Source organism: Macaca nemestrina, chromosome 13 (assembly GCF_043159975.1).
Source record: "Macaca nemestrina isolate mMacNem1 chromosome 13, mMacNem.hap1, whole genome shotgun sequence".
Classification (NCBI taxonomy): Eukaryota; Metazoa; Chordata; class Mammalia; order Primates; family Cercopithecidae; genus Macaca; species Macaca nemestrina.
The window spans coordinates 10,284,652-10,310,486 of record NC_092137.1 but is presented as its reverse complement, the minus strand read 5'-3'; the positions used below and the strand labels follow the sequence as shown (position 1 = coordinate 10,310,486).

Below are 25,835 nucleotides of genomic sequence, written 5' to 3'. Positions count from 1 at the left end.
CTGGCGTCCCAAGAGAGCAGCCAGCTCGCCTGGCGGGAGCAAGGCTCTGGGAAAGACTGAAAATACAATGGGCTGCATGGTGCAGTGTCCTGACATCCAGGGGTTTGAGCTGAGATGTGGGCAGAGCAGGCAGGGAAGCCATCAGATGCCCTGAGACTGGTCTGGCAGGTAGGGATGGTCTGCACAGGTGGTCCTGGGGAAGAGGCAGAGGGGAGAGGGGACCCAAACCTCTATGGTGAATATGGGAAGGAAGGAGAGGAGCTGGGCATGAGGGAACCACCTCAAATCCAAGCAGCCCTAGGGAGAAGCCCCTGCCCATGCTGGTCTCCTCTCCCCTGCCTGCACAGCTCTCCTTGCTGGGTTCCACACAGTAGGCACCTTCAGTCGATCTGCTCAAAGCTGCAGGGCCTGACGGGCAAGCCCAAGGTGAAGCTCTTGGGTTTCCTAGGGTATCCACTCAGCACCACTCCATGAGGCGGTGGGGACCCTGGGATCAATCAGACTTTGGCACCGCTCCCCGGGAGCCCACATCTTGTCAGGGAGTGAGATGCTGTCAGCTCAGAAGGCGTTTGGGTTTGGTACAAAATGCTGGGGAGCAGTGAAATGAAAAGATAGCAGAGGGCAATCAGGAAGGCTTCCTGGAAAGGGGTGCAGCTCAGGTGAAAACTGAACTATGTGCAAGGCGTAGGGAAGGACATCTAGGCTGAGCCCAGCATGAGCAGAAGACAGCAGCCTGTAAGAGCAGGAACCCCCTGGTTTGCCCGGGATGACATAGGGGCACACAGGAAATCACACAAGAGCGGGGAAGAAACTCATCACAGAGGGCCTGGAGGACCAGGGAGAGGGGGCTGGACTTTCCCCCAGGGGCCCTGGGGACCCACTGAGCATAAAGGGTAAGAGCAGAGCTGTGTCCTCAAGGAGAAGAGCTGGGCCTCCTGGGCGCTTCCCACCTCCAGCCACCTCCCTTACCAGCAGAACGCACAACCGTGGGGCTACGGAGAAACGGGGGCAGGCTCCCAGGGCTCCTTCAAACCAGCGTTTCTGAAACGCTGGGCTCTTCTCCCTGGAGAGGCTCCCGGGAAACAAAGATCTGAGTGTTGGAGAAAAGCCCTAGTCTCCATCTCTGTGTGTGTGAACACACGATACAGCAGTCAATAAAGGCTCTGAGCAGTCCTGCAGGAAGGAAGCCTCTTTAGCTGTTTCAACCCAGTGACGCCTCAACCTCGTCATCCTGGAGCCTTTCTTTTCTTGTTGCACTATTAAAATCCTGTTTGAAAAACACCACTCGGAGCTCCACCTTCTGTGAGGGCCTCGTGGAGAGACCCTGTGTCTGATCGGGGCCCAGGGGTCAAATCCAGCGCATGGAACTGAGTGGGAGGAGAGACCCGCCTAGGCCAGACCTCAGTCTCCTGAGAATTAGACACAGGAGCGGACACTATGCAAAGACCGGCAGCCAAAAGACGGGGCTCTGGAAGAACCGAAGACTCAGCGACCTTCCCAGGCTGAGGGCGAGAACCAGTCAGGGGGAAATGCTGGCGTGGCCTTCTGGGATCCGTCTGGGGCTTTGCTCATCATCTGGGTACCTGGGGCACCTGGTGGCTACTGTTTGCAGCTCTTCAACCACTCAAGCCTTTGGGCTGAGGGCGTCTCCACCCACGAAGGAGTGTTCTTGTCTCATTTAGGGGTACAGCCCTCTTTGAGAATGTTACCTCCCCCACCTCACCTCTCAGTACCAGATGTGAACACAAATTAGGGCCAATTTGGTCCCCACTGGAAGCTGACTTCCATCTCTCAGCAGGAAAGTGTGATGTAAATGACTCACTTATGGAAGAAGACATCCAAAGGACCGATGATCTGGACCGGCCCCTGCAGCACTGTTCTCACTACTACTTGGTTCTCCAAGGTGAAGGTCTGAGGACAAGCTCTCCTAGGCCTGTCCAGGTGGGGTCAGGTCAGTGTCAGCTTCTGCCTGGTCATAGCTGACTAGCTGACTGACCCCGAGCTCCTGGCAGAGGAGGCCACTCCTCGGAAGTGCCCAGCCGTTCCCCAGCTGGGGCAGCCAGGCCTTCCTCAGAGCACAGTCCCGGCCCCCATGCCAGTCTCACGCTCGGCTGCTTATTATTGGAATTCAAATGAGCATAATGAGTTCGGGGGCCCCTATTACTCCAGACACAGAAAATGAAATTAGTGAGCACAGACACTGCAATTGTATTCCAACCTCATCCTCTGGGTAAAGAAGGTGAGGGGAGGAAGAGCGCCAGAGTCAGGGCTGCTGCATCCAATAGAGCTGCTTCACCACAGTCTGGAGTTAGGGCAGGGAGCAGAGGTGGCTCAGGGACCCTCACCCTCTGCACTGAGTGCCACAGCTGGAAAGACATGGCCAAGACCCCTTTGCTCACCTCATCTCCCAGAGGCAGGCAGCATGGGGTGGCAGGAGTTGTGCAGGGGGATGATGGAAGGCTGTAGGTTCAAATCCTGGCCAGGCCACTTACATGCCACGTGAGCACAAACGAGAACAATGATGGTCAGGAAGTTCGTGAGCGCTTTCCTGTGCCAGGACTGCTGACAGCTTTGTGTGTATCACCCTCTCATCCACTCAACAACCTGCTGAGCTCTCCTGACACCCATTTCGTACATGGGGAAACGGAGAGCTCAGAGGAGCTGGATTCTCTGAGCCTTGTTATTTTTTTCATCCGTAAAATCAAGGTAACCATCCTTGTGGCAAGGATTAAATATGGCAGAAATTATGAAGATGACCAGCGTGTTTGACACAGGTGAGCACCCAATAATGCTCTTCCCAGAAATGCATTTGTTTACTCACTTACCCCTCCTCTCACTCATTCATTTCTTCATTTATTCATGCACTCATTTATTTAAAATAAATAGGCCAGCTGCGATGCCCGGGGTTCCAATATTAGGCATTCTACTAGGTTATGCCATAGAAGGTCCTCACTAGAATACGTCACCTGCCCCTTCACAAGTTCAGTTCCTAAGGGCAGGGTTGGTTTGCAGAGTAAGGAGCAAAACTGAGCCATTAGTTGCCTCTAATAGCATTCATTTTTTTTTTTTTTTTTTTTTTTTTTTTTTGAGACGGAGTCTCGCTCTGTCGCCCAGGCTGGAGTGCAGTGGCCGGGTCTCAGCTCACTGCAAGCTCCGCCTCCCGGGTTCACGCCATTCTCCTGCCTCAGCCTCCGGAGTAGCTGGGACTACAGGCGCCCGCCACCTCGCCCGGCTAGTTTTTTGTATTTTTAGTAGAGACGGGGTTTCACCATGTTAGCCAGGATGGTCTCGATCTCCTGACCTTGTGATCCGCCCGTCTCGGCCTCCCAAAGTGCTGGGATTACAGGCTTGAGCCACCGCGCCCGGCCAGCATTCATAATTTTTAAAATGAAATGCACAAATGCCAATTGGGGGTAGAATGAACAAACTGTAGTATAGTCAAACAATGGAATACCCTCTGCAGCAACAAAAAGATTACAGCTACCTGCAACACAGTCTCACAAGTATAATGTTGAGTCAAGCCAAAAAAGGGCACCAAAAAGTGTACCATCCTTGATCCTGTCTGCATAAAGTACCAGACCGAGCAGGGGCCATCTCTGGGGATGGAAGTGGAGACGGTAGCGCCTTAGTGTGGTCAGGACTGGGAGGAGCCGGGAGGGGTTTCCTGGGTGCTAATGATGTTCTCTGTCTCTATCGGGGGCTGACTTCACAAGTGCATGCACTTTGAGAAAAGGCATCAGGCTGTGCTCTTAAGATGTGTGCATTTTTCTGTAGTGTAATATTTAGTTTTAAAAAATGTCTATTAGGGCCATGTGCACTCGCTCACTCCTGTAATCCCAGCACTTTGGGAGGCAGAGGCAGGCAGATCACCTGAGGTCAGGAGTTCAAGACCAGTCTGGCCAACATGGTGAAACCCCATCTCTACTAAAAAATACAAAAATTAGCTGGGCACAGTGGCTCACACCTGTAATTCCAGTAGTTTGGGAAGCCAAGGCAGGAGGATCACCTGAGGTCAGGAGTTTGAGACCAGCCTGGCCAACATGGTGAAATCCTGTCTCTACCCTACTAAAAATACAAAAATTAGCCGGGCGTGGTGGCATGCACCTGTGATCCCAGCTTCTCAGGAGGCTGAGGCAGAATCGCTTGAACCCAGGAGGTAGAGGTTGCAGTGAGCTGAGATCATGCCACTGCACTCCAGCATGAGTGACATAGCGAGAATCCATTTCAAAAAAAAAAAAGAAAAGAAAAGAAAAAAGTGTCTTTTAGACATCCCAGGGGAGCGCTTCATAGATAATGAGATACTTGAGTGTGGCAGCCAGGAGGGCCAGGACAGAGCCATGAATGTCAGCATCATCGGTGGCCTGGTGGGAGCCAGCAGCACAGAAAGGCGAGGGTGCCGAGCTCCGAGGTATGGGAGTTTGGGAGGGGAGAGGACCCAGCAAAGGGAATAAAGAAGGGGAGCTGGTGACGCTGGCGGAAACCAAGGAAGGGTGGATCCCAGAGGCCAGTGGAAGTTTCCAGGAGCATGTGCTGCTGAGAGTCAGGAAAATGAGGCCCTGAGGACCCACTTTTGGGTCTGGCAACACAAAGGTTACTTGATAAGAGCATTTTGGGGACAAAGAAGGGACAAGGGCCAGACTGTAGCTGGCTTCAAAGCGGGAGGGAGACAAGGAAGCAGAACAAGACCCACTGAATCCTTCTCAAGCCTACTCATCCTTCCAGGCTCACTCAATGCCGCCGCCTCCAGGAAGCCCTCCTAATAATCCTCATCTCCCAAGGCCTCTTCACTTTATAGTCACTGCAAATATGGCTGTTCCACCATGTGAGCCAAGTGCTTCCCAAGGGCAAGGACTGTCACCCTTGCCTTATGGCACACAGTAGGCCCTTTAGAAATCTTAGCTCCTCCCTCTCCCTTTTCAGATTCCAGAAGGCAATTCTGAGACTTACTTGTTTTTTTTTTTGTTTGTTTGTTTTTTTTGAGACAGAGTCTTGCTCCGTCACCCAGGGTATAGTGCAGTGGCACAATCTCGGCTCACTGCAACCTCCGCCTCCTGGGTTCAAGCAATTCTCCCACCTCAGCCTCCCGAGTGGCTGGGATTACAGGTGCACACCACCATGCCTGGCTAATTTTTGTACTTTTTTAGTAGAGACGCTTTCACCATGTTGGCCAGGCTGGTCTCGAAGTCCTGACCTTGTGATCTGCCCACCTAGGCCTCCCGAAGTGCTGGGATTACAAGCGTGAGCCACTGTGCCCAGCCCCGAGACTTACTTTTTTTCTTTTGGAGATGGGGTCTCACTAGGTTACCCAGGCTGGTCTCAACTCCTGGGCTCAAGTGATCCTCCCACTTTGGCCTCCCAAACTGCTTAGATTCCAAAGTGCTTGGCCTTCCAAAGGGATTACAGGTGCGGGACATCATGCCTGGCCTCTTTTTTGAGACAGGGTCTCACTCTGTCACCCAAGCTGAGTGACATGACATGATCATGGCTACTGTAGCCTCAAACTTCCAGGCTCAACTGATCCTCCCATCTCTGCCTCCCCAGTAGCTGGGACTAGAGGCATGAGTCACCATGCTTGGCTAATTTTTAATTTTTCTGTAGAGACTAGGTCTCATTATGTTACCCAGATGGGTCTCGAACTCCTGCACACAAGTAATTCTCCTACTTTGGCCTCCCAAAGTGCTGGGATTACTGTGCCCAGCCTGAGACTTCCCCAGAACTCTGTTCTGTCATGTAATAAATCATTCCTCCCCAAACAGTTGTTTTTGTATTGCCGTGCAAAGGTTATTAGTATAATGATGAAATTTAATATTACATTAATTTAGTTGTGAATTATTTGTATTGTCACAGTCATTAACTCGGTGATTGCAATTTTGTTTTAATTTAATTTAGCTCTTTGTGCATTCTCTCAAAACTTCCAGCAATATAACCCAGAACTGTGTAATGTAATGTTGCAGTCATGGTAATGTGACCTGGGTTATGGATCAGGCAAACAACAGAAGGTTCCAGTACTCACCTCCCTGGCTTCACTCAGCCCCCAAGACCTCACTACCCTGGACCTTTGCCATGGGTAGCAAAAGGTTTCTGAATCAGGTTGTCCATCAGGGAAGCAAAGCAGATGGAGTGGAGGGGGTGCCCTTTGTGGGAGAGGAGTTATCCTGAATTAAGCAATCAGACATCAGGTGCTCTACTAGATATGTTTCTCAGAACCCATTTTACAGATGAGAAAACTAAGGCTCAGAGAGGTTCAGCAACTTGTCTAGATAAGGAAAGCACAGAAGTGGGAGAGTGGAAATTTTGTGTCTGACTCCAAAACCCTTTTCCTTCCACTGACCAGATTGCTTCATGGACCTGACTGCTGGCAGAGACCTGGCCTCGCCATAGGCTGGCCCCGCAGCAGCCACCCCCCAGAACAGAAAAAAACACCAAGGACAGCAGGTGCAGACAGGGAGGAGCCAGGTAGGACCAACACTCACCCCACTCCCACACAGGCAGCTCGGTTCTCTGGCCCCATTTCAGCCCCCTGTAGACCCTGAGGGCCTCAAGGACAAGAACTGGGTCAGCTCGCCTCTCCGCCTCACACAGAGCTCAGGTCAACATCCTGCACATCGCAGAGGCCTCAAAGAGCGGAGGAAAAGCAGCACGGTTTGGAATGAAGGAAGGACCAGCCCCTAGCAGCACTTGGTTTTGGCACATAGGGCAGAGAGCCTGGATATGTAATGTAGGTCTTCTTTCTTCTCTCTCGCCAGCTCACATCATGACCCTAGCCCTGGTCCAGGCTGCAAAGGCTGGAGAAAAGCTCAGGTGACTTGAATTCATCTGGCTTTTCAGCACCGGGCTTCACAATCTTTGCACTTGAACTGAACATGACCTTTTGCTTACTGAGCTACTGATGGTTGAAGCCAGCTGGCTGTCCTCCAAGAGGCCTCCCAGGCAGCATTTACCTGTCAGCTGATGCAACTCAGAAACCTCACTGCCGTGCCGGAACCAGCACACATAGGAGCTTGCAAGGAAGACTCACATTAGCCAAGTTTACATGGCTGATGTATAAACCAGGAGCCATTTTTTTCATTAATAATGAGCAACTGAGCTGTGACAAGCATTGGACTACTTTCTCCCAGAGATGCAGTCCTCCCTTCATCTGCCACCCCAGGCCTCTTTCTGGGCAGAGTCATAGAGCCCCTGGGTGTCCCAAGGTGCCAGGCACAGTGCTGTCACCTGGCCCCCACATGGGTCTCTTCTTCCGCTCCCTGCAATGGTGTGGGCTGTCCTGACCCTTCATGATGCTAAAGCTCAGGCTACATCCCTTGTCCCTGCTGCCAAGGGACACGGCCCCTTCCCTTTTCACTTCTCTTCCATTGAAGTCCCTCGCACTGGACCTTTGGGAAGATCCAAGTATAAGAAATGGGCTGAGCTCAGAAACCCCCTTCCTCCAACACGTTACCACTGATTCCAGCATCTGAAACGTTCCTCTGGCTGGGCACTGTGGCTGGAGCCTATAATCCCATCACTTCGGGAGGCCAAGGGGAGGCAGGAGGATCACTTGAGCCTGGTTGTTCAAGACCAGCCTGGCAGCATAGCGAAACCCTGTCTCTGCCAAAAAATACAAAAGGTAGCTGGGTGTGGTGGCGTGGGCCTGTAATCCCAGGTACTCTGGAGGCTGAGGTAGGAGGACGGCTTGAGTCCAGGAGGTAGACATTACAGTGAGCTGAGGTTGCACCACTGCACTCCCACCTAGGTGACAGAGTGAGACCCTGTCCCAATCAGTCAATCAATCAAGCAAGCAGTCCTCACATGTTGTCAAAGCTCAATAAATAGGGAATGAAGGAATAATGAACATGGCCTAGCTTTCGCACCTCTGTTCTCTCTTGCTGCAAGTGAGAACTTTCCCAGGAGGCAAACAAACCCTGGTGTGCTGTTCCCAGCTCCCCAGATGACTGGAGACACCGCTGGGCCCCCACTGAGGACCGCACTGCCCAGGCCTGCCCCTTCCCCTGCTCACAGCATTCAGTGAGTGCCCTGATAGGTCTAACAGGCCTGGGAGCTGTTTCTTCTTTAAGACTGTAGATCTCTCTGATCCATTATAGCAAGCTTGTCCAACCCGTAGCCCAGAATGGCTTTGAATGCAGCCCAACACAAATTTACAAACTTTCTTAAAACATTGAGTTTGTGATTTTTCACTGTTTTTAACTCATCAGCTATCATTAGTGTTATTGTATTTCATGTGTGACACAAGCCAATTCTTCTTCCAATGTGGCCAAGGAAAGCCAAAAGACTGGACACCCCTGCCTTATAGGCTAACTGAAAAGTGAGCTCTGAGAGCAGTTAGAGCCCCAAGGTCTAGAGGGGCTTACTGGGGTGCCAGCAGGGTTCTTCCTGTAGACTCGGGCAGACTCAGGCCAGAGAAACCCAGTCCTCAGGAGAGCAGTGTGGGCTGGCGGGCTCTGGAGTCAGACATCCCGCTCTGGAAGATGGCCCGAGTGGCTGTGCACCCAGTGCACAAGCTCTTTGGGCGGTAGCCTCCTTATCCTTAAAGGAGAACCAATGTTGTTGTGAGAATTTGATGGTACAGTTTCACCTCGCTGGGGGCACAGTGGAGCCAGGTAACCCCGACTCAGCGTTGCTTTCCAGTGAGGTGACGCAGCTCTGGGCGAATGCTTTGCCACTGTTCTGCAGGAAATCCGGGCTGGAGAGCGCTGGAAGCGGAGGGCCGGTGTCTCCCAGGTCAGGCCCAGTGGCTCATGGGTCTGCAGCTGATGATGATCAAATGAAGCTCAGAGGCATTTAGGCAGAAAGGAGGCATTCTGGACTGGAACAGAAGAGGGGAAGGAATCAGAGGGTGGAGGAGAGACCCAGAACGCCTCAGTAATGCGGAGTGGGAGACCAGATACCCACCCCACCCCTCATTTCACAGTAACGAAGCCAGGGCCTGGCAGTGCAGCCAGAGCTGGGGACACACCCAGCTCGGTCTAATTCCAGGCCCATGTCCCCTCCACTCCTCCCTCCGGGCTGCCCCCTGGCTCACCAGCTAGATGGATGAATGAGCAGGGTACCTTCTGTCCACAGCAAAAGGGCACAGAGAGAAAACCCAGAGGAGGGAGTCTCATGTAACCAGGTAGAAATTAACAATAATACTCCGATGTACAAAATACTTATTTATTTCTCTGCAATTTATCTAATCATTTTCACAAGACTCCATGAATGTAAACTTACTAATTAAAGAAACCCCATTAGGCTCTGAATCAAGACTAGTGTTTTGCTGTAGCTGTTGGTTTCAAACAGGATCCAAGAGTGATGTCTTCCTCGTGGTCTGTTCGCTGCTCAGTATCCCAGTGTGAGTGGCCAGTTCTGTTGGAAGCAACATGGTCTTGAATATAAAGCCATTGTTTTTTTTACAGAGCAATTTAACTATGTTAGGCTTAAGAATTAGGAACTTACAGGCCGGGCACAGTGGCTCGCACCTGTAATCCCAGCACTTTGGGAGGCTGAGGCAGGCTGATCACTTGAGGTTGGGAGTTGAAGACCAGCCTGGCCAACATGGAGAAACCCCGTCTCTACTAAAAATACAAAATTAGCCGGGCATGGTGGCGCACGCCTGTAATCCAACTACTCGGGAGGCTGAGGCAGGAGAATCGCTTGAACCCGGGAGGCGGAGGTTGCCGTGAGCCGAGATCAAGCCATAGCACTCCAGCCTGGGCAACAAGAGTGAAACTCAGTCTCAAAAAAAAAGAATCAGGGACTTACTCTGTGGAGATAGGGACTTAACCAAAATAATATTTATTAGCCACTCAGAGGAACTTGGTCCTCCTTTCTTCCCACCTCCTCCCTTCCCTGCTCTCAAGATCACTTGCTTGCTTTGTGACTGTTAGGATATTGACCAAGCAATCTCATACTGCCTGGCAATTTTTTTTTTTTTCTTTGGAGTCTCACTCTGTCACCCAGGCTGCAGATGCGGTGATGCCATCTGGGCTCACTGTAACCTCTGCGTGCCCACCCCCCACCCCTGCCACCACCCACCAGGTTCAAGCGAATCTCCTGCCTCAGCCTCCCAAGTAGCTGGGACTACAGGTGTGCACCACCACACCCAGCTAATTTTTGTATTTTTTTAGTAGAGGCGAGGTCTCGCTATGTTGGCCAGGCTGGTCTAGAACTCCTGACCTCAAGTGATCTGCCTGCCTAGGACTCCCAAAATGCTGGGATTATAGGCGTGAGCCACCGTGCCCAGCCTGCCTGGCAATATTTAATTTTAATTCATATTATTGGTCCATACTTCAGTTCATCCCTGGGGAACTTAGGTGTTGACTACAGCTAACTAACCCCAGAGGGAATATGCTTTTTTAAAAATACTCTTTAACTGTGGTAAAACACACGTAACCCAATTTACTGTTTTAACCATTTTTAAGCGTGCCATTCAATGGTATTATGAATATTCACAATGTTGTGCAACCATCAACACTTTATTTTCCAGAGCTTTTCCACCAGCCAAACAGAAACTCTACCTGTTCAAGAGCACCACCGCCTTCTCCCCTCCCCAGTCCCTGCTATTCTGCTGTCCTATTTTCCATCTCTATACATTTTCCTGGGAGTTTGCTTTTTTAAGCCACTATACTGGTCTGTGTTTTATACTTTGCAGCAAGAAAAAGTTCTCAGTGCTTTTGGGTCTTGTCTTATTTGTTGGACATTCTGGTAAAATCATTTTTGGATTAAAGGTAGGCAAGGGGTGAGGGAGGGAACAGAGAAGCGCTGTGAGGCTTGCTGAGAACTATGCCAACCTTAGCTTACGGTTTCCCTTGGTATTGCTGATGGCTTTTCCTTTTTTTTCCCTAGAAAAGAAAAAAAAAGAAACCTCAGCCCATGGGGCCTTGTATAATAGCTTGACACAGCAGAGGAGCTGATGGGTCCTCCCTCTCCTCCCAGAAACCGGCTCAAAGAGAATAGAAAAATAAGCCCCAATCTCCAACCTCATACCATATATAAAAATTAACTAAAAATGCAGCATAGACCTAAATGTAAAACTACGAAGTACCTAGAAGAAAACATCTTTGTATCATAGAGTCGAAAGAGATCTTTTTTTGGAGACAGGGCCTCACTCTGTTACCCAGGCTGCAGTGCAGTGGCACGAACTTGGCTCACTGCAACCTCTGCCTCCTGGGTTCAAGTGATTCTCCTTCCTCAGCCTCCTGAGTAGCTGGGACTACAGGCGCGTGCCAGCACACCCGGCTAATTTTTGTATTTTTAGTAGAGATAGGATTCCACCATGTTGGCTAGGCTGGTCTCAAACTCATGACCTCAAGTGATTCACCTACTTCCGCCTCCCAAAGTGCTGGGATTACAGGCGTGAGCCACTGTGCCCGGTCCTTTGATCCCTTCATTCATCAATACCTACATTGTTTCCAAATCGTGGCTAACGTGAATAATGCTGCAATTCACACAAGAGTGCAGCTATCTTCACGAGGTGGTGATATCATTTCCTTTGGTCAGTCATATGGTAGTTCTATTTTTTTATTTATTTAGAAACCTCCATACTGCTTTCCATAATGGCTGTACCAATCGACACCCCCACCAACGGTGTCCAAGAGTTCCCTTTTCACCACAGGAAAAGATTTCTTAAGAATAGTACACAGGGACCAGGTGTGGTGGCTCTTGCCTGGAAACCCAACACTTTGGGAGGCTAAGGCAGGCGAATCACCTGAGGTGAAGAGTTCAAGACCAGCCTGGCCAACACGGTGAAACCGAGTCTCTACTAAAAATGCAAAAATTAACCACGCATGCTTGCGGGCGCCTGTAATCCCACCTACTTGGGAGGCTGAGGCGGGAGAATTGCTTGAACCTGGGAAGCTGAAGCTGCAGTGAGCCAAGATCGCACCACTGCGCTCCAGTTTGGGTGACAGAGCAAGACTCTGTCTCAAAAAATAAAAAGTTGGCCGGGCACGGTGGCTCAAGCCTGTAATCCCAGCACTTTGGGAGGCCGAGACGGGCGGATCACGAGGTCAGGAGATCGAGACCATCCTGGCTAACACAGTGAAACCCCGTCTCTACTAAAAAATACAAAAACTTAGCCGGGCGAGGTGGCAGGCGCCTGTAGTCCCAGCTACTCGGGAGGCTGAGGCAGGAGAATGGCGTGAACCCGGGAGATGGAGCTTGCAGTGAGCTGAGATCCGGCCACTGCACTCCAGCCTGGGTGACAGAGCGAGACTCCGTCTCAAAAAAATAAAAAATAAAAAAATAAAAATAAAAATAAAAATAAAAATAAAAAGTTAAGCTGGGCATGGTGGATCACGCCTGTAATCCCAGCACTTTGAGAGGCCAAGGCGGGTGGATCACAAGGTCAGGAGATCGAGACCATCCTGGCTAACACGGTGAAACCCTGTCTCTACTAAAAATATTTAAAAAATTAGCCGTGCGTGGTGGCAGGCACCTGTAGTCCCAGCTACTTGGGAGGCAGTCCCAGCTACTCGGGAGGCTGAGGCAGGAGAATGGCGTGAAGCCGGGAGGCGGAGCTTGCAGTGAGCCGAGATCGTGCCACTGTACTTAAACCTGGGTGACACAGCGAGACTCCGTCTCAAAAATAAAATAAAATAAAATAAAATAAATAAAAATTAATAAATTAAAAATAAAAAAAGAATAGTACACAGAAAACATAAACTATAAAAAAAAGTAAATTGGACTTCATAAAAATTAAAAGACTTTTAGTTTTCAAAAGACACTGAATAAAATGAAAAAGAGGGGCACAGACTGGAGAAAATATTTACAAGTCATATATCTGATAAAAGACATGTAGCTAGAATAACCTAATATATAACACAACTCGGTATTTTAAAATGGGCAAAGGATTTGGACAATTCACCAAAGATGGTGTACATATAAAAAATAAGTACATTAAAAAAGTCTCATGCCATTTGCTATTGGTGAAATGTACATGAAAACCCCAAGGCTATAAACTAGACACGCACTTGGAGGACTAAAATGTAAAAGATGGGCCATGCCAAGTGTTGGCAAGGGTATGAAGCAACTGGGACTCTTGTTGCTCTCATGTGCTCAGAGGCATATAAAGCGGTGTGGTCACTTTGAAGAGCAGTTTGGTCACTTCTTAAAAAGTGAAACCTACTATGTGACCCAGTCATTCTGTTTCTATGCATTTATTCAACAGGAATGGGGCCAGGTGTGGTGGCTCACACCTGTAATCCCAGCACTTTCGGAGGCCAAGGCAAGCAGATCACGAGATCAGGAGTTCGAGACCAGCCTGGCCATCAGAGTGAAACCCCATCTCTACTACAAATACAAAAAAAAATTAGCTGGGCATGGTGGTAGGCACCTGTAGTCCCAGCTACTTGGAAGGCTGAAGCAGGAGAATCGCTTGAACCCAGGAGGCGGAGGCGGCAGTGAGCCAAGATCGCACCACTGCACTCCAGCCTGGGCGACAGAGCAAGACTCTGTCAAAAAAAAAAAAAGGAGGAATCAAAGAGGAATCAAAGCTAGTGTCCAAAAGAGACTTCTACGTGGAGACTGGCAGCAACTTGATTCATCACAGCCAAAAGCTGGAAACAGCCCCAATGTCTATCACCGGGTGAATGGATGAATAAATATGGCACAGCCATACAATGCAATGCAATACTGCAATAAGAAGGAATGAACCACTGTTATATACAACTGATGGACTTCAAAATAATTATGCTAGGCCGGGCATGGTGGCTCATGCCTGTAATCCCAGCACTTTGGGAGGTCAAGGTGGGTGGATCACCTGAGGTCAGGGGTTTGAGACCAGCCTGGCCAACATGGTGAAACCCCACCTCTACTAAAAATACAAAAAATTAGTCCGGCGTGGTAGCGTGCGCCTGTAGTCCCAGTTACTCGGGAGGCTGAGGCAGGAGAGTTGCTTGAACCCAGGAGGCGGAGGTTGCAGTGAGCCGAGATCACGCCATTGTACTTTAGCCTGGGCAACAAGAGCAAAACTCCATTTCAAAAGAAAAAAAAATATATGCTAAGTGAGAGAAACCACATCAAAAAAAAAAAAAAATACTGTAGGATTCTATTTACATAAAACTCTAGAAAATGAAAACTCTAACGATGGAAAGCAGGTCAGAGTTTGTCTGAGAATGGGAGTGGAGGTAAGAAACAGCACGAGGAAGCTGTGGAGGGTGACAGGATGTCCAGTGGCTGGTGGTCGTGACAGTTGCATGGGTGTATACGTATGTCAGAACTTATTAATAACACAATCAATAGGTGCAGTTTATTGTATGTCAATTATACACGAATAAAGCTGGAAAAAGAAAAAAGAAATCGTCCCACAGTAACAAGGACAAAGAGAAACAAAATGCAAACGTCATCTTTTTTTTTTTTTTTTTGAGGCAGAGTCTCGCTGTGCCTCCAGGCTGGAGTGCAGTGGCACAATCTCGGCTCACTGCAACCTCTGCCTCCCGGGTTCAAGCAATTGTCCTGCCTCAGCCTCCCCAGTAGCTGCAATTACAGGCATGCGCCACCACACCCGGCTAATTTTTGTGTTTTTAGTAGAGACAGGGTTTCACCATGTTGGCTAGACTGCTCTCGAACTCCTGGGCTAAAGCAATCCACCTGCCTTGTCCTCTGAAAGTGCTGGGATTACAGGCATGAGCCACCACACCTGGCTAAACTCCATTTCCAGTGAAAACAGAAGAGAGATGAAACCCAAACTAGAAACGAGTCAGAGGGTTGCCCAGGGCAGGAAACACCATACAGATGTTTGGGAAGAAGCTGTGAGAAGGGATCACACTGCCCACCAACCAATGTCCCTTATCTGCACGAGCAGGAGTGGGGCCCGTGATCTCATGACAGCGGCATTTGAGATACAGGTAAGCTTGGAACCAAGAAGCAGAAGCAGCGGATCAGACACAGACAATCACACAGACAAGCCACACTTGCAGGCAACAAAGAGGAGTCACCAGACTGCCCGTGAGCAGCCCTACAACTGCACATGGCACTGGATGTAGGGAAAGTCCTCGCTGCTTCTCCCACACAAACCTCTGGCAAATAGACGGCTGAAGAAACACTCACCTTGCCCAAAGATGAAAAACAAAAAAGCAAAGAGCGCAGCATCTACAGGAAGACACTGTAAGAATTAAAAAATAAAAACGAGAAAAGGAACAGGAAAAACAAGTGGCAAGTGAAAGCTCATGAGTAAAAACGTTGCCATAGAACAGATAAAATTGCCAGCAAACTTTTCGCTGTAAATTAAACAACAACAAAAATTAATAAAGCAGGGCTGGGCGCGGTAGCTCACACCTGTAATCCCAGCACGTTGGGAGGCTGAAGCGGGCGGATCACCTGAGGTCAGGAGTTCGAGACCAGCCTGACCAACATGGCAAAACATCATCTCTACTAAAAATACCAAAATTAGCTGGGCGTGGTGGCGCAAGCCTATAATCCCAGCTACTTGGGAGGCTGAGGCAGGAAAATCGCTTGATCCCAGGAGGCGGAGTTCCAGAGTGATCTGAGATCCCACCACTGTACTCCAGCCCGAGCAACAGAGTAAGACTCCATCTCAAAAAAAAAAAAAACAAAAACAAAAAAAGAAATTAATACAGCAATCATCTCCAGAAAGCAAGCACACAAAACAGATATGAGAGCTCAGGGGGAACATGAAACTGGAGCTGACAGAACTGGAGAAAGAAGGAAAAACATCACATCTTCAAAGTCATGATGAAATGGAAAGCTGTGCAGAGGAGCATCAAATATTGCTCAAAACACAATCAAGACACTGAGAACAAGACTGAGGAAAGTGAGCAAAAGGAAATGAAAATGGACGGTGTAAAGAGATTACAGAGAAAATTACAGATTTGGAAGAACTGCAAAGGACCCATCATATATCCCAGAATAGAAAACTGAAATAAGGGAACATAAATATTTAAAGATATCATTCAAGAAAATTTTCCTGAAATAAAAGAAGATAAATCTACAAACCAAAAGGGCACACCAAGTCTTGGGGAAAATGACAAAAATCTGTCAATAACAAGGTAATTTCTATGAAAGTAACTAGACATAAAATATAAAAGAAAGGGGGAAGAAGCTAACTAGAAAAGACTTTGGACAGTCAAGTGAAAATATCAATTCATAAAGGGTAACAAAATAGAAGTTAGACTCAGACTTTCCCACAATGACATTTGACTCTAGAGACAGAAGTGATGCCTGCGAAGTTCTCAAGGAAAGAAAGCGTGGTCTAAGAATTTTATGTCCCGGAAAGCTGTCAAACACAAAGACTAGAAACCTTTTTGAACTTGCAATAACTCAATAATTTTTTTTCATTTAGTCCCTTTTGATGAAACTACTGGAGAAAGAATTTCAGCAAATCAAGAGAAAAATAGGAAAACTTCAGCAAGGGAACTGACAGTGAGCAGTGACTCTACCTATAGGGCCAATGTGAGTGAGGATTAAGGACATATATAAATATAAATTCTGAAATTAGAAATGATACATTAAACAAAAATGGAGAAGAAAAGAAAGAAAGAAGGAGAGAGTTGTTAGTATCTGATTTCTTTTTTTTTTTTTGAGTCAGAGTCTCACTCTGTTGCCCAGGCTGGAGTGCAGTGGCACGATCTTGGCTCACAGCAACCTCCACCTCCCGGGTTCAGGTGATTCTCCTGCCTTAGCCTCCGTGGTAGCTGGGCATACAGGCACCCACCATCACGCCTGGCTAACTTTGTATTTTTAGTAGAGACGGGTTTTCACCATGTTGGCCAGACTGGTCTCAAACTCCTGACCTCAAGTGATCCACCCGCCTTAGCCTCCCAAAGTGCTGGGATTACAGGCGGGAACCACCAGGCCCAGTCTAAGTCTCTGATTTCTTTATCTTTCTTATGGGGGAGGGGGCAAGAATAAGAAAAAAGTAGCATAGAGATATAAGTATATTTTAAAGACAAACACTAAGAAATACAATGTAAAATTAGATGGCAAAAAAGGAGAAGGGGTAAGAGAAAACACACACTTTTCATAAGTGCTTTTAGTAGGAAACATACTGTTGAAAAAGGAATTCAAGGCGAGTGCAAAGGCTCACACCTGTAGTCTCAGCACTTTGGAAGGCCAAGGTGGGTGGATAGTTTAAGCCCAGGAATTTGAGAAACTAACCTCTAGCCGGGCGTGGTGGCTCACGCCTGTAATCCCAGCACTTTGGAAGGTTGAGGTGGGCAGATTTGCTTGTTGCCTGGGCAACAGGGCGAAACCCATCTCTAGAAAAAAACACAAAAATGAGCTGGGTGTGGTGGTGTACGCCTATAATTCCTGCTACTCAGATGAGGTGGGAGGATCACTTGAGCCCAGGTTGAGGCTGCAGTGAGCTATGACTGTGCCACTGTACTCCTGCCTGGGAAACAGAATGAGATTCTGTCTCAAAAACAAAACAAAACAAAAAACCCTTACCTTTAAATAAAGAAACTAAGCTGGGCGCGGTGGCTCACGCCTTTAATCCCAGCACTTTGGGAGGCTGAGGTGGACAGATCACGAGGTCAAGAGATCAAGACCATCCTGGACAACATAGTGAAACCTCGTGTCTACAAAAAATACAAAAATTAGCTGGGCGTGGTGGTACACATCTGTAGTCCCAGTTACTCAGGAGGTTGAGGCAGGAGAATCGCTTGAACCCAGGAGGCAGAGGTTGCAGTGAGCCAAGATCACGCCACTGCACTCCAGCCTGTCGACAGAGCAAGACTCCATCTCGAAAAAATAAGTAAGTAAAAATAAATAAAGAAACTAAATTATACATCTAAAACAGGAAGTTAGAAAAGAAACCAACCTTTAAAAAGTAGATAGAAAGAATACACAAAAAGTGAAAATTAATGGATTAGAAAATGAACATGCAGGCATTTCCTCCCTACCTGTGTACACTTTCCAGTTTCCCCATGCTCAAAACGGGGGCAAGGCTGGGGGTCGCTGTCCCTGCACTGCCCTCTCCTCTCCCTACCCTTCCCGGGGCTTACCAGGCACCCCCTCAAGGCCTGATCCATCCCCAACCCATCTCAGCTCTCCTGCGCCCCTCCAAGCATGGCCCACTTGCGCGGCAGGGGCAGAGGGAGGAGCACACACTGGGGGGAGGGGCAGAGAGGACACTCAGCATTGCCCAGTGCAAGGGGGCTAGCAGCCCCCAGAAAACAACCTGTCCATGCAACAGCTGAATGGATGGACCAGCAGGTGGCAGGTGGGGACAGAGGGCAGACACAGGGCCACTCATACCCCTCCCCTATTCCCCAGAGCAGAGATGCCCCACCCTAGCTGCACGTGAGAATTACCAGGGAGCTTGAAAAATGCCAGATCTCTAAGTCCCTTCCCCATACACTCTGATTGAATCAGTTCATGTCTCTCCACGTTGGTCATCTGGTTCCAAAAAGCAAGGTGCACTGGGGAAAGAGGCAACCCAGGGCATGGAAAAGAGAGGGGGCTCTGGAGCCACCGTTTGGAGTTGGAGCCCTGTCTCTGCCTCTCGCTGGCTGTGTGATCTCAGGCTGGCGCCTTAACCTCCCTGAGCCTCAAGGTCGCCATCCATAAGATATGCTTCCCTCCCAGAAGGGGCTAGGGATGGGTGATTGTACATGTAAACGCTTCCGCTGGTGCAGGGTGCCCAGGATGAGTGTGAGAAGGAAGGCTGTCATGGTTCCCCTGAGGCCACCTCTGACTCCTGGCAGGTAGGCTAGGCTCCAGGACCACCTGCCCCCTCTGGGGAGTTCAGATGTGAGCGAGACCCAGGGCGGTGGGGGCAGCCTTGGATCCACAGACCCAGCTTCGGAGGCTATTCTGGTTCCAATTCAGAATCCCTGGCTCCTGACTCAATGGGCTTTGTCCCAGAGATGTAATTTCTATTTTGATTCCATGTGACATTTAATGAAATGGCTTTCAGACACCACACAGTGACTGAGTTATGAAACCACAGCTTCTGCATCCTCAACACGCCTCACGATGACAGGACCCCTCTTGTTGCTTCGGAAGCTGCCCCAAGTCTCTTGAGGCCTGGGGCCCAGGACCACTGAGGTGGGGTCTTCACTGCGAAGTCCCTGGGGTCTGCCCCAGGCCCACTGTCTGGCACCCGCGTCTTGTCCTAGCTGGACTCACAGCAGCCTCTGCCTGGGTTCCCGCCTCAGTCTCCCTCTTGCCAATCCAGTGCTGTTCTAACTGCAGATCAAAAATATTCAGGGAGACAGGAAGCCAATGTGGAGGATTGCAAACAGCATTGTTCGAAGAACAAATGAGCCGGAATAGAAGCAGAACAGAACACGCCAGAACGAGCTGCACATGGCAAGGGCGACTGCAGCTCACAAGCCTGGGCTGTGAGTGTGGACACTGGCTCTCTATGTACGGGAATCTGAGGAAGTTTGAATGACATGGCTCTAACCCACCACCGTGCCACTCCCCAGTTACAACTTTCGGGATGGACTTCAGACCCCTCAGTATGGCACCAAAAAACCCCTCCATACCTGGCCCCTTTCTGCCCACCCACCTGGTCCACAGCCAACTCCAACCACACTGAGCCACTGGGTTCTGCAAACTCTGCCAGCAGCTCCCATACCCGCCCAGAATGCAAGAGCCTCCCTCCTCTCTCCAGGCCTCCTTCCCTCCCTCCCTCCCCTCCAACAGCTTCCACTCTCCCACACACTCCTACCGATCCTTCACCCTTCAAGGAAAGGGCCACCTCCTCTTTGGTGTCTCCCTGATTCCCCAGCAGCCTTGGGGGCTCCCGGTCCAGTGCTCATGTTACATGGTGCACACTTTGCATAACACGGTCACCCCCGCCAGCCGGTGGGCTCATTGTTTTCATGCCTCCCCGCCCTTCCCCCAGTGGGCAGCTGGGACTTCCCTCGAAGGGCTGGCTAAGCCCCTTGGTGCTCAATGTCGTACCATGTACTGACAGCAAGTGCAGGCTGACACGGGGGCCTCTCCCAGGTGACCCTCTCCACATGCGGGACCTCTTCCAAGTGACCCTCTCCACATGCTGACCCTCCCTGGGTGAAGATGACCTCCTAGATTCTATAGAAGCAAAGATATAAATATTTCTAGAGCCCTTCCATTCAAAAGGAAGTAGAAGCCCTACAATTTCTCAACAACTTGGCTATTAAAAATAGGAACTCCACCTACACGCCGGAACAGTTTGTTGGCGTGGAAGGGCCAGAATCGTGAGGTCACACATGTGTTCGGGACTGAGAAAGCTGCTGGGTCCAAAAGCTGAGCACTGTAAGAAGGCAGACAGCTGTCTGCAGCTGGTGCTACAGCCCTGAGGCCCCAGAAGTCTCTAGAACCACAGGGATGCCAAATGGTACTCTGCCAAGAGTTTTATAAAACTCACTTCCCCACCACATCATGTGAACATCTGCACAGCACAGGTTCCAAAGGAAATTGAAAAAGAAATAAATCGTGCATTAGCAAGCAGATCTGAGACCTCGTCTCTGACCCTGGAAGAGTGTGAGGAGATGCCTCAGACTCCGGCTCCTGCTGCCGCCTCCTCCCACTCCCAGTCCTCAGAACAGAGCCCCAGACCCGGCCCTGAGCTGGGGTCCCCTAAGGATTCAGTCTTCCGCGTTCATTTCCTGGCCCTCAACGCCTGAAGCTCCATCCTTCCGCCACTCCTTTGGGTTACAGGAGAATCCCCAACAGGCACTCTGCATGAACAGTGACGGCAAAGCGGACATGCATTCTGTCAGCATCCACAGTCACTCCAGAGACAGCCTGGGTGGAGACGGGGGAGGAGGAAGAAGGGGAAGAAAGTGGGCAGAAGGGCCAAGCGCGATGACTCACGCCTGTAATCCCAGCACTTTGGAAGGCCGAGGCAGGGGGATCACAAAGTCAAGAGATCAAGACCATCCTGGCCAATATGGTGAAACCCTTTTTCTACTGAAAATGCAAACATTAGCTGAGCATGGTGGTGCACATGTGTAGTCCCAGCTACTCGAGAGGCTGCGGCAAGAGAATTGTTTGAACCCAGGAGGTGGAGGTTGCAGTGAGTCAAGATGGCGCCTGGCGACAGAGTGAGACTCCATCTCAAAAAAAAAAAAAAAAAAAGGCCGGGAGTGGTGGCTCACGCCTGTAATCCCAGCACTTTGGGAGGCCAAGGTGGGCAGATCACGAGGTCAGGAGATCGAGACCATCCTGGCCAACATGGTGAAACCCTGTCTCTACTAAAAATACAAAAATTAGCTGAGCATGGTGGTGCATGCCTGTAGTCCCAGCTACTCGAGAGGCTGAGGCAGGAGAAGTGCTTGAACCCAGGAGGCGGAGGTTGCAGTGAGTCAAGATCGCACCACTGCACCGCCTGGCGACAGAGCGAGACTCCGTCTCAAAAAAAAAAAAATGGCCGGGTGTGGTGGCTCACACCTGTAATCCCAACACTTTAGGAGGCCGAGGTGGGCGGATCACGAGGTCAGGAGATTGAGACCATCCTGGCTAACACGGTGAAACCCCGTCTCTACTAAAATACAAAAAATTAGCTGGGCGTGGTGGTGGGTGCCTGTAGTCCCAGCTACTCAGGGGGCTGAGGCAAGAGAATGGCGTGAACCCGGGAGGCGGAGTTTGCAGTGAGCTGAGATTGCGCCACTGCCCTCCAGCCTGGGTGACAGAGTGAGACCCCAAATAAAAAAAAATTAAAATTAAAAAAAACAGTGGACAGAGGTAGCGAGCCCCACTGATGACCCCCACTCTGGGGGCCAGGGGCTTCAGTCATGATCGCAACCAGCCTCCCCCAGTGCAACCTGCTTATTACCGTGTCAGACACAACAGCTTCCCCTGTGGGCAGGTCACTCACTCGCTCATTCATTCAACAACACTGAGAGTGCCCGGTCAGGTGCTGACTGAGCACACTGGGGGACATGGACCCCATCCCTGTCCTCAGGGCACTCACAGCTGGAACAAGGCATCAGAAAAGTGTACGATTCTGTACACTTTGGATAGTATGAAAAAGAGAAGTGGTAAACACTTGGGGCCATGAGGGCTCCCAGGAGGCCCCTAATCCGGCCTCACTGGGTCTGAGGAGGTTCCTAGAGAAAGTGACCTCTAAGTTGAGACCTGAAGGATCAGGAGCAGGTGGGCAGGGACAAAGTCTAGGCTCAGGGAACAGTCTGTGTGAAGGCAGGAGGCTAGAGGATGTGGTGTTTAAGAAGCTCAGGCACGGTGGCTCACGCCTGTAATCCCAGCACCTTGGGAGGCCAAGGTGGGTGGATCACGACGAGGTCAGGAGATCGAGACCATCCTGGCTAACACAGTGAAATCCCGTCTCTACTAAAAATACAAAAAATTAGCCAGGCATGGTGGCGGGCACCTGTAGTCCCAGCTACTCGGGAAGCTGAAGCAGGAGAATGGTGTGAACCCGGGAGGCGGAGCTTGCAGTGAGCCGAGATCACCCCACTGCACTCCAGCCTGGGAGACAGAGCGAGACTCTGTCTCAAAACAAACAAAAAAAGGAAGCTCAGACTCAGGAAGGTTCAAGGCAGAGGTGAGTGGGGAGCCTACAGGCACCTGGGCTCAGGCAGGGCCGAGAGCTGCGGTGAGGGGAGAGGCTTATGCAACACAGCCACATCGTCTGAGGTGCTGCCCATTCCAGATGCTATGTGTGCAAAGGACTGGGGGAGGGTGAAGGTGGGGTGGGGGGTCTGGCCATGGTAGGGGCCTGAGCCCTGGAGGGATATGGCTGTGCTGAGGACTGGAATGGGAGGGGAATCACAGGACCGTGCTGTCTGGGCCATGGGACGAGGGACATGGGAGGGCGAAGGCTCCCCCGCCTGACCACACATAGAACGGCAGAGGCTGGCAGTGCCTGGATTTCTGACCTGGCAGGGGTGCGTGGGGGCACTGTTCACTGAGCTGGGGAACAGCAGGTGACAGGCCCCCCAAACCACCTCCACAGCGGCCCCTCTTCCCCCACCGTGCGAGTTGCCATCATTTCTCACCTGAAAGCTGCGACTGCCTCTCGCTTCCACTGGCGAACCCCGAGTAACAGCTGACACGCAGGAGCAGGGGTTTCCCTTTCAAGATGTAAGGCTGGTCAGACCTTCCCGAGCTTCTCATCCCCTTAAAAATGAAATCCAGACTCTTCACCTGGGTCTGCAGACCTGCCATATACACACCCCACCCCACTGACCCGGTTCCATCTCCCACCCCTCACTCCGCTCTGACCGGTCACAGACGTGCCTGCCGCAGGGCCTTTGCGCTTGCTCACCCTCCGCCTGAAACACGCTTTCCTCCCCTAACCATGTGGTCGATCCCCACATCCTCTGGTTCCTCTCGTCTCCCCACATGAAAGAGCACAGGGGACAGCCCACCCCTTCCTCCCTGCTTTCCTTGTCTTCAGAGCTTGTCACCGTCTGACTTACTGCACACTGGGTAGGTGATTGGTCTCCGTCTCCCCCACTGGCATGCTGTCTCCCCGAGGGCCTGGACTCATCTGCTTTGCACTTCACGGTCTCCCAGCACCTGCAGCAGTGCATACAGGAGGGCTCAGTCACTGCATGCTGGAGCAAGCGCCTCCCAGCCCTGGCCCCAGGGCCATGACCACCTCCTGGTGCTGTTTCCTGTGCTTGGAACAGAATCCCACCCTCACCTGCTCTTTCCTTCCCAAGAACAGGTCGAGGTCTCTCGCCCTTCTTCCTGCCTCCCCGCTTCCCAGACCTAATCACACCCTCCTCTGTGTGATCCTGGAATTCTTAAGCACACGCACTCTTGACTCCAAGACCAAACACCAGGCCTCCTCCATTCCAGCACAACCACAGATAATAGCCACTGTCCACCACCATGTGCCCAGGCCTCTGCTGACAGTGACTGAGGATGCAGAAGCAGAAGATGCACGCCCACAAGCACTGGCAGTCTCCCTGGAGAGGGCACACTAAACATGGGGACAGCATCTTAGCACAGCACGAGATGTGTGTCAGTGAGCATAGCTAGGTGGCACCAACTTCCTGAAGCTCAGAGTGAGACACGGGGCTGTGGGGGAGGGATGGAGGGAAGATGGGATGGGAGGTGCCAGTTTTGCCACCCGCAGACTTAACCAGAGTCCCAGAGCACACAACTGGTTAACAGCAGAGCTGGGCCTGGCTGGATCCATTGGGTTCCACACCAGAGGTTTCTGAACTCAGAATGGCCCCCACTGGCCGAACCCTTTGGACAGAAGCAACTGACTCCCACTTCTCCACGAAATCCCAAGCTCCTGAGCAACTTTCAGAGGCTACAGCACAATAGTGAGCAGACACGCAACTCACATGGGCCCTGCACATGACAGCAACATGGGCGAGACGCAGCCCCAGCCACCAGCTCACAGGAGCGAGGGCCGCCAGCCTCCACATGCCCGGGGCACCTCCTCCTAACCCTGGTCCAGAGCTCGGGGTCCCTCTCCCTAAAGCCCGCCTGAGACCCGGGACGGCCTTCTGCCTGGGTGGCTGCTTCCCCTGGTGGCTGCGAGTGATCAACACTTATTATAAGAACATTACAGGAAAATTTAAACAGAAAAATAGAATAGAAAGAAAAACTGCTCTTACTCCCAACCCGCCCCCTAAGATACCTGTTCATTTCTCCACGTGGGACACCTTCTTCTCTATCCATACGTACACATTTTTATGACAGCATAACCACAGTGTACCATAATTTTACGTTGTGCTATTTTACCGTTTTCCTGTAAACAGCTTTCCTTGTGTTTAAATGTGATCTGAGTATTTCTCATCTAGAGTGACTGGTTAGCACTCCATTAATAACCGGCTCTCTGAGAGGGCACCCCGCTCGCTCAGCCACCACCAATGCCATCCACTACTTTCCCATCAGCTCCACTACAGAGCCCTCAGGAACAAGGTCAGGCCTTACTCAGAGCTCAAGTATTTTCTGTAAAGACAGAGATAGAAAATACAGACCGCAGCAGCTATTCTAGTCTCTTATCCATGGCGAAGGCAGCCACAGACCATACGTAAACAAACAAGTGTGGCTGCGCCCCAACAAAGCTATTTATGGGCTTTGAAATTTGAATTTCATAGAATCTTCATGCAACACGAAATGTTCTTTTGATTTTTTTTTTCTTTTTCTTTTTTTTTTTTTTTTTTAGAGACAGAGTCTCGCTCTGTCGCCCAGGCTGGAGTGCAGTGGCGCAGTCTCAGCTCACTGCAAGCTCCACCTCCTGGGTTCACGCCATTCTCCTGCCTCAGCCTCCTGAGTAGCTGGGACTACAGGCACCCACCACCACGCCCAGCTAATTTTTGTATTTTTAGTAGAGACAGGGTTTCACCGTGTTAGCCAGGACGGTCTCGATCTCCTGACCTCATGATCCGCCCACCTCAGCTTCCCAAAGTGCTGGGATTACAGGCTTGAGCCACCGCACCTGGCCATTCTTTTGATTTTTAAAACACATTCCTAGCTCCTGGTATGTACAAAACCAGGCAGCGAACCAGATCCCACCCACAGGCTGTTTCCTGACCCCTGCTCCATTAACATTGGAGGATTCAGGGGTGGAGGAAGGAAAGTCCTAGAAAGGAGTGAAGGAAGAGGGTGGAAGCTGAGGAAGCAAAGGAAGGCCCAACAGACCACTCTCTGTGTTCCAGAAAGTTCTAGGACTTGCTTCCAATTCCCAAGGGGCCTGGGACACTCCAGCTCTCTGAAACTCCCTGAACAGAGCAAAACCGAAGGCTGGCCGGGCGCGGTGGCTCAAGCCTGTAATCCCAGCACTTTGGGAGGCCGAGACGGGCGGATCACGAGGTCAGGAGATCAAGACCATCCTGGTTAACATGGTGAAACCCCGTCTCTACTAAAAAAAAAAATACAAAAAACTAGCCGGGCGAGGTGGCGGACGCCTGTAGTCCCAGCTACTCGGGAGGCTGAGGCAGGAGAATGGCGTGAACCCGGGAGGCGGAGCTTGCAGT

General features: G+C 50.6%; 1 protein-coding gene and 1 non-coding gene across 3 annotated transcripts in view; one reads left to right on the top strand and one right to left on the bottom strand.

The window, feature by feature from the left end:
• Positions 1-8,154: 8,154 nt before the first annotated feature.
• The window catches only part of LOC105486499 (ribonucleotide reductase regulatory subunit M2), a 36,285-nt gene continuing 18,604 nt past the window's right edge, over positions 8,155-25,835 (bottom strand). The window contains exons 10-14 of one of the 2 annotated variants that reach the window (XR_003019103.2): positions 23,313-23,412; positions 22,890-23,010; positions 10,770-10,820; positions 9,211-9,345; positions 8,155-8,806 (exon numbers count right to left, since the gene is read on the bottom strand). The gene's annotated coding sequence lies outside the window, so the exon portion shown is untranslated. The remainder of the gene's footprint in view (positions 8,807-9,210; positions 9,346-10,769; positions 10,821-22,889; positions 23,011-23,312; positions 23,413-25,835) is intronic. The other variant, XR_003019104.2, reaches the window with a different exon arrangement.
• LOC112427523 (small nucleolar RNA SNORA2/SNORA34 family) lies at positions 9,229-9,363 on the top strand. The gene has a single exon (XR_003019133.1). It is a non-coding gene; the product is annotated as a small nucleolar RNA SNORA2/SNORA34 family (small nucleolar RNA).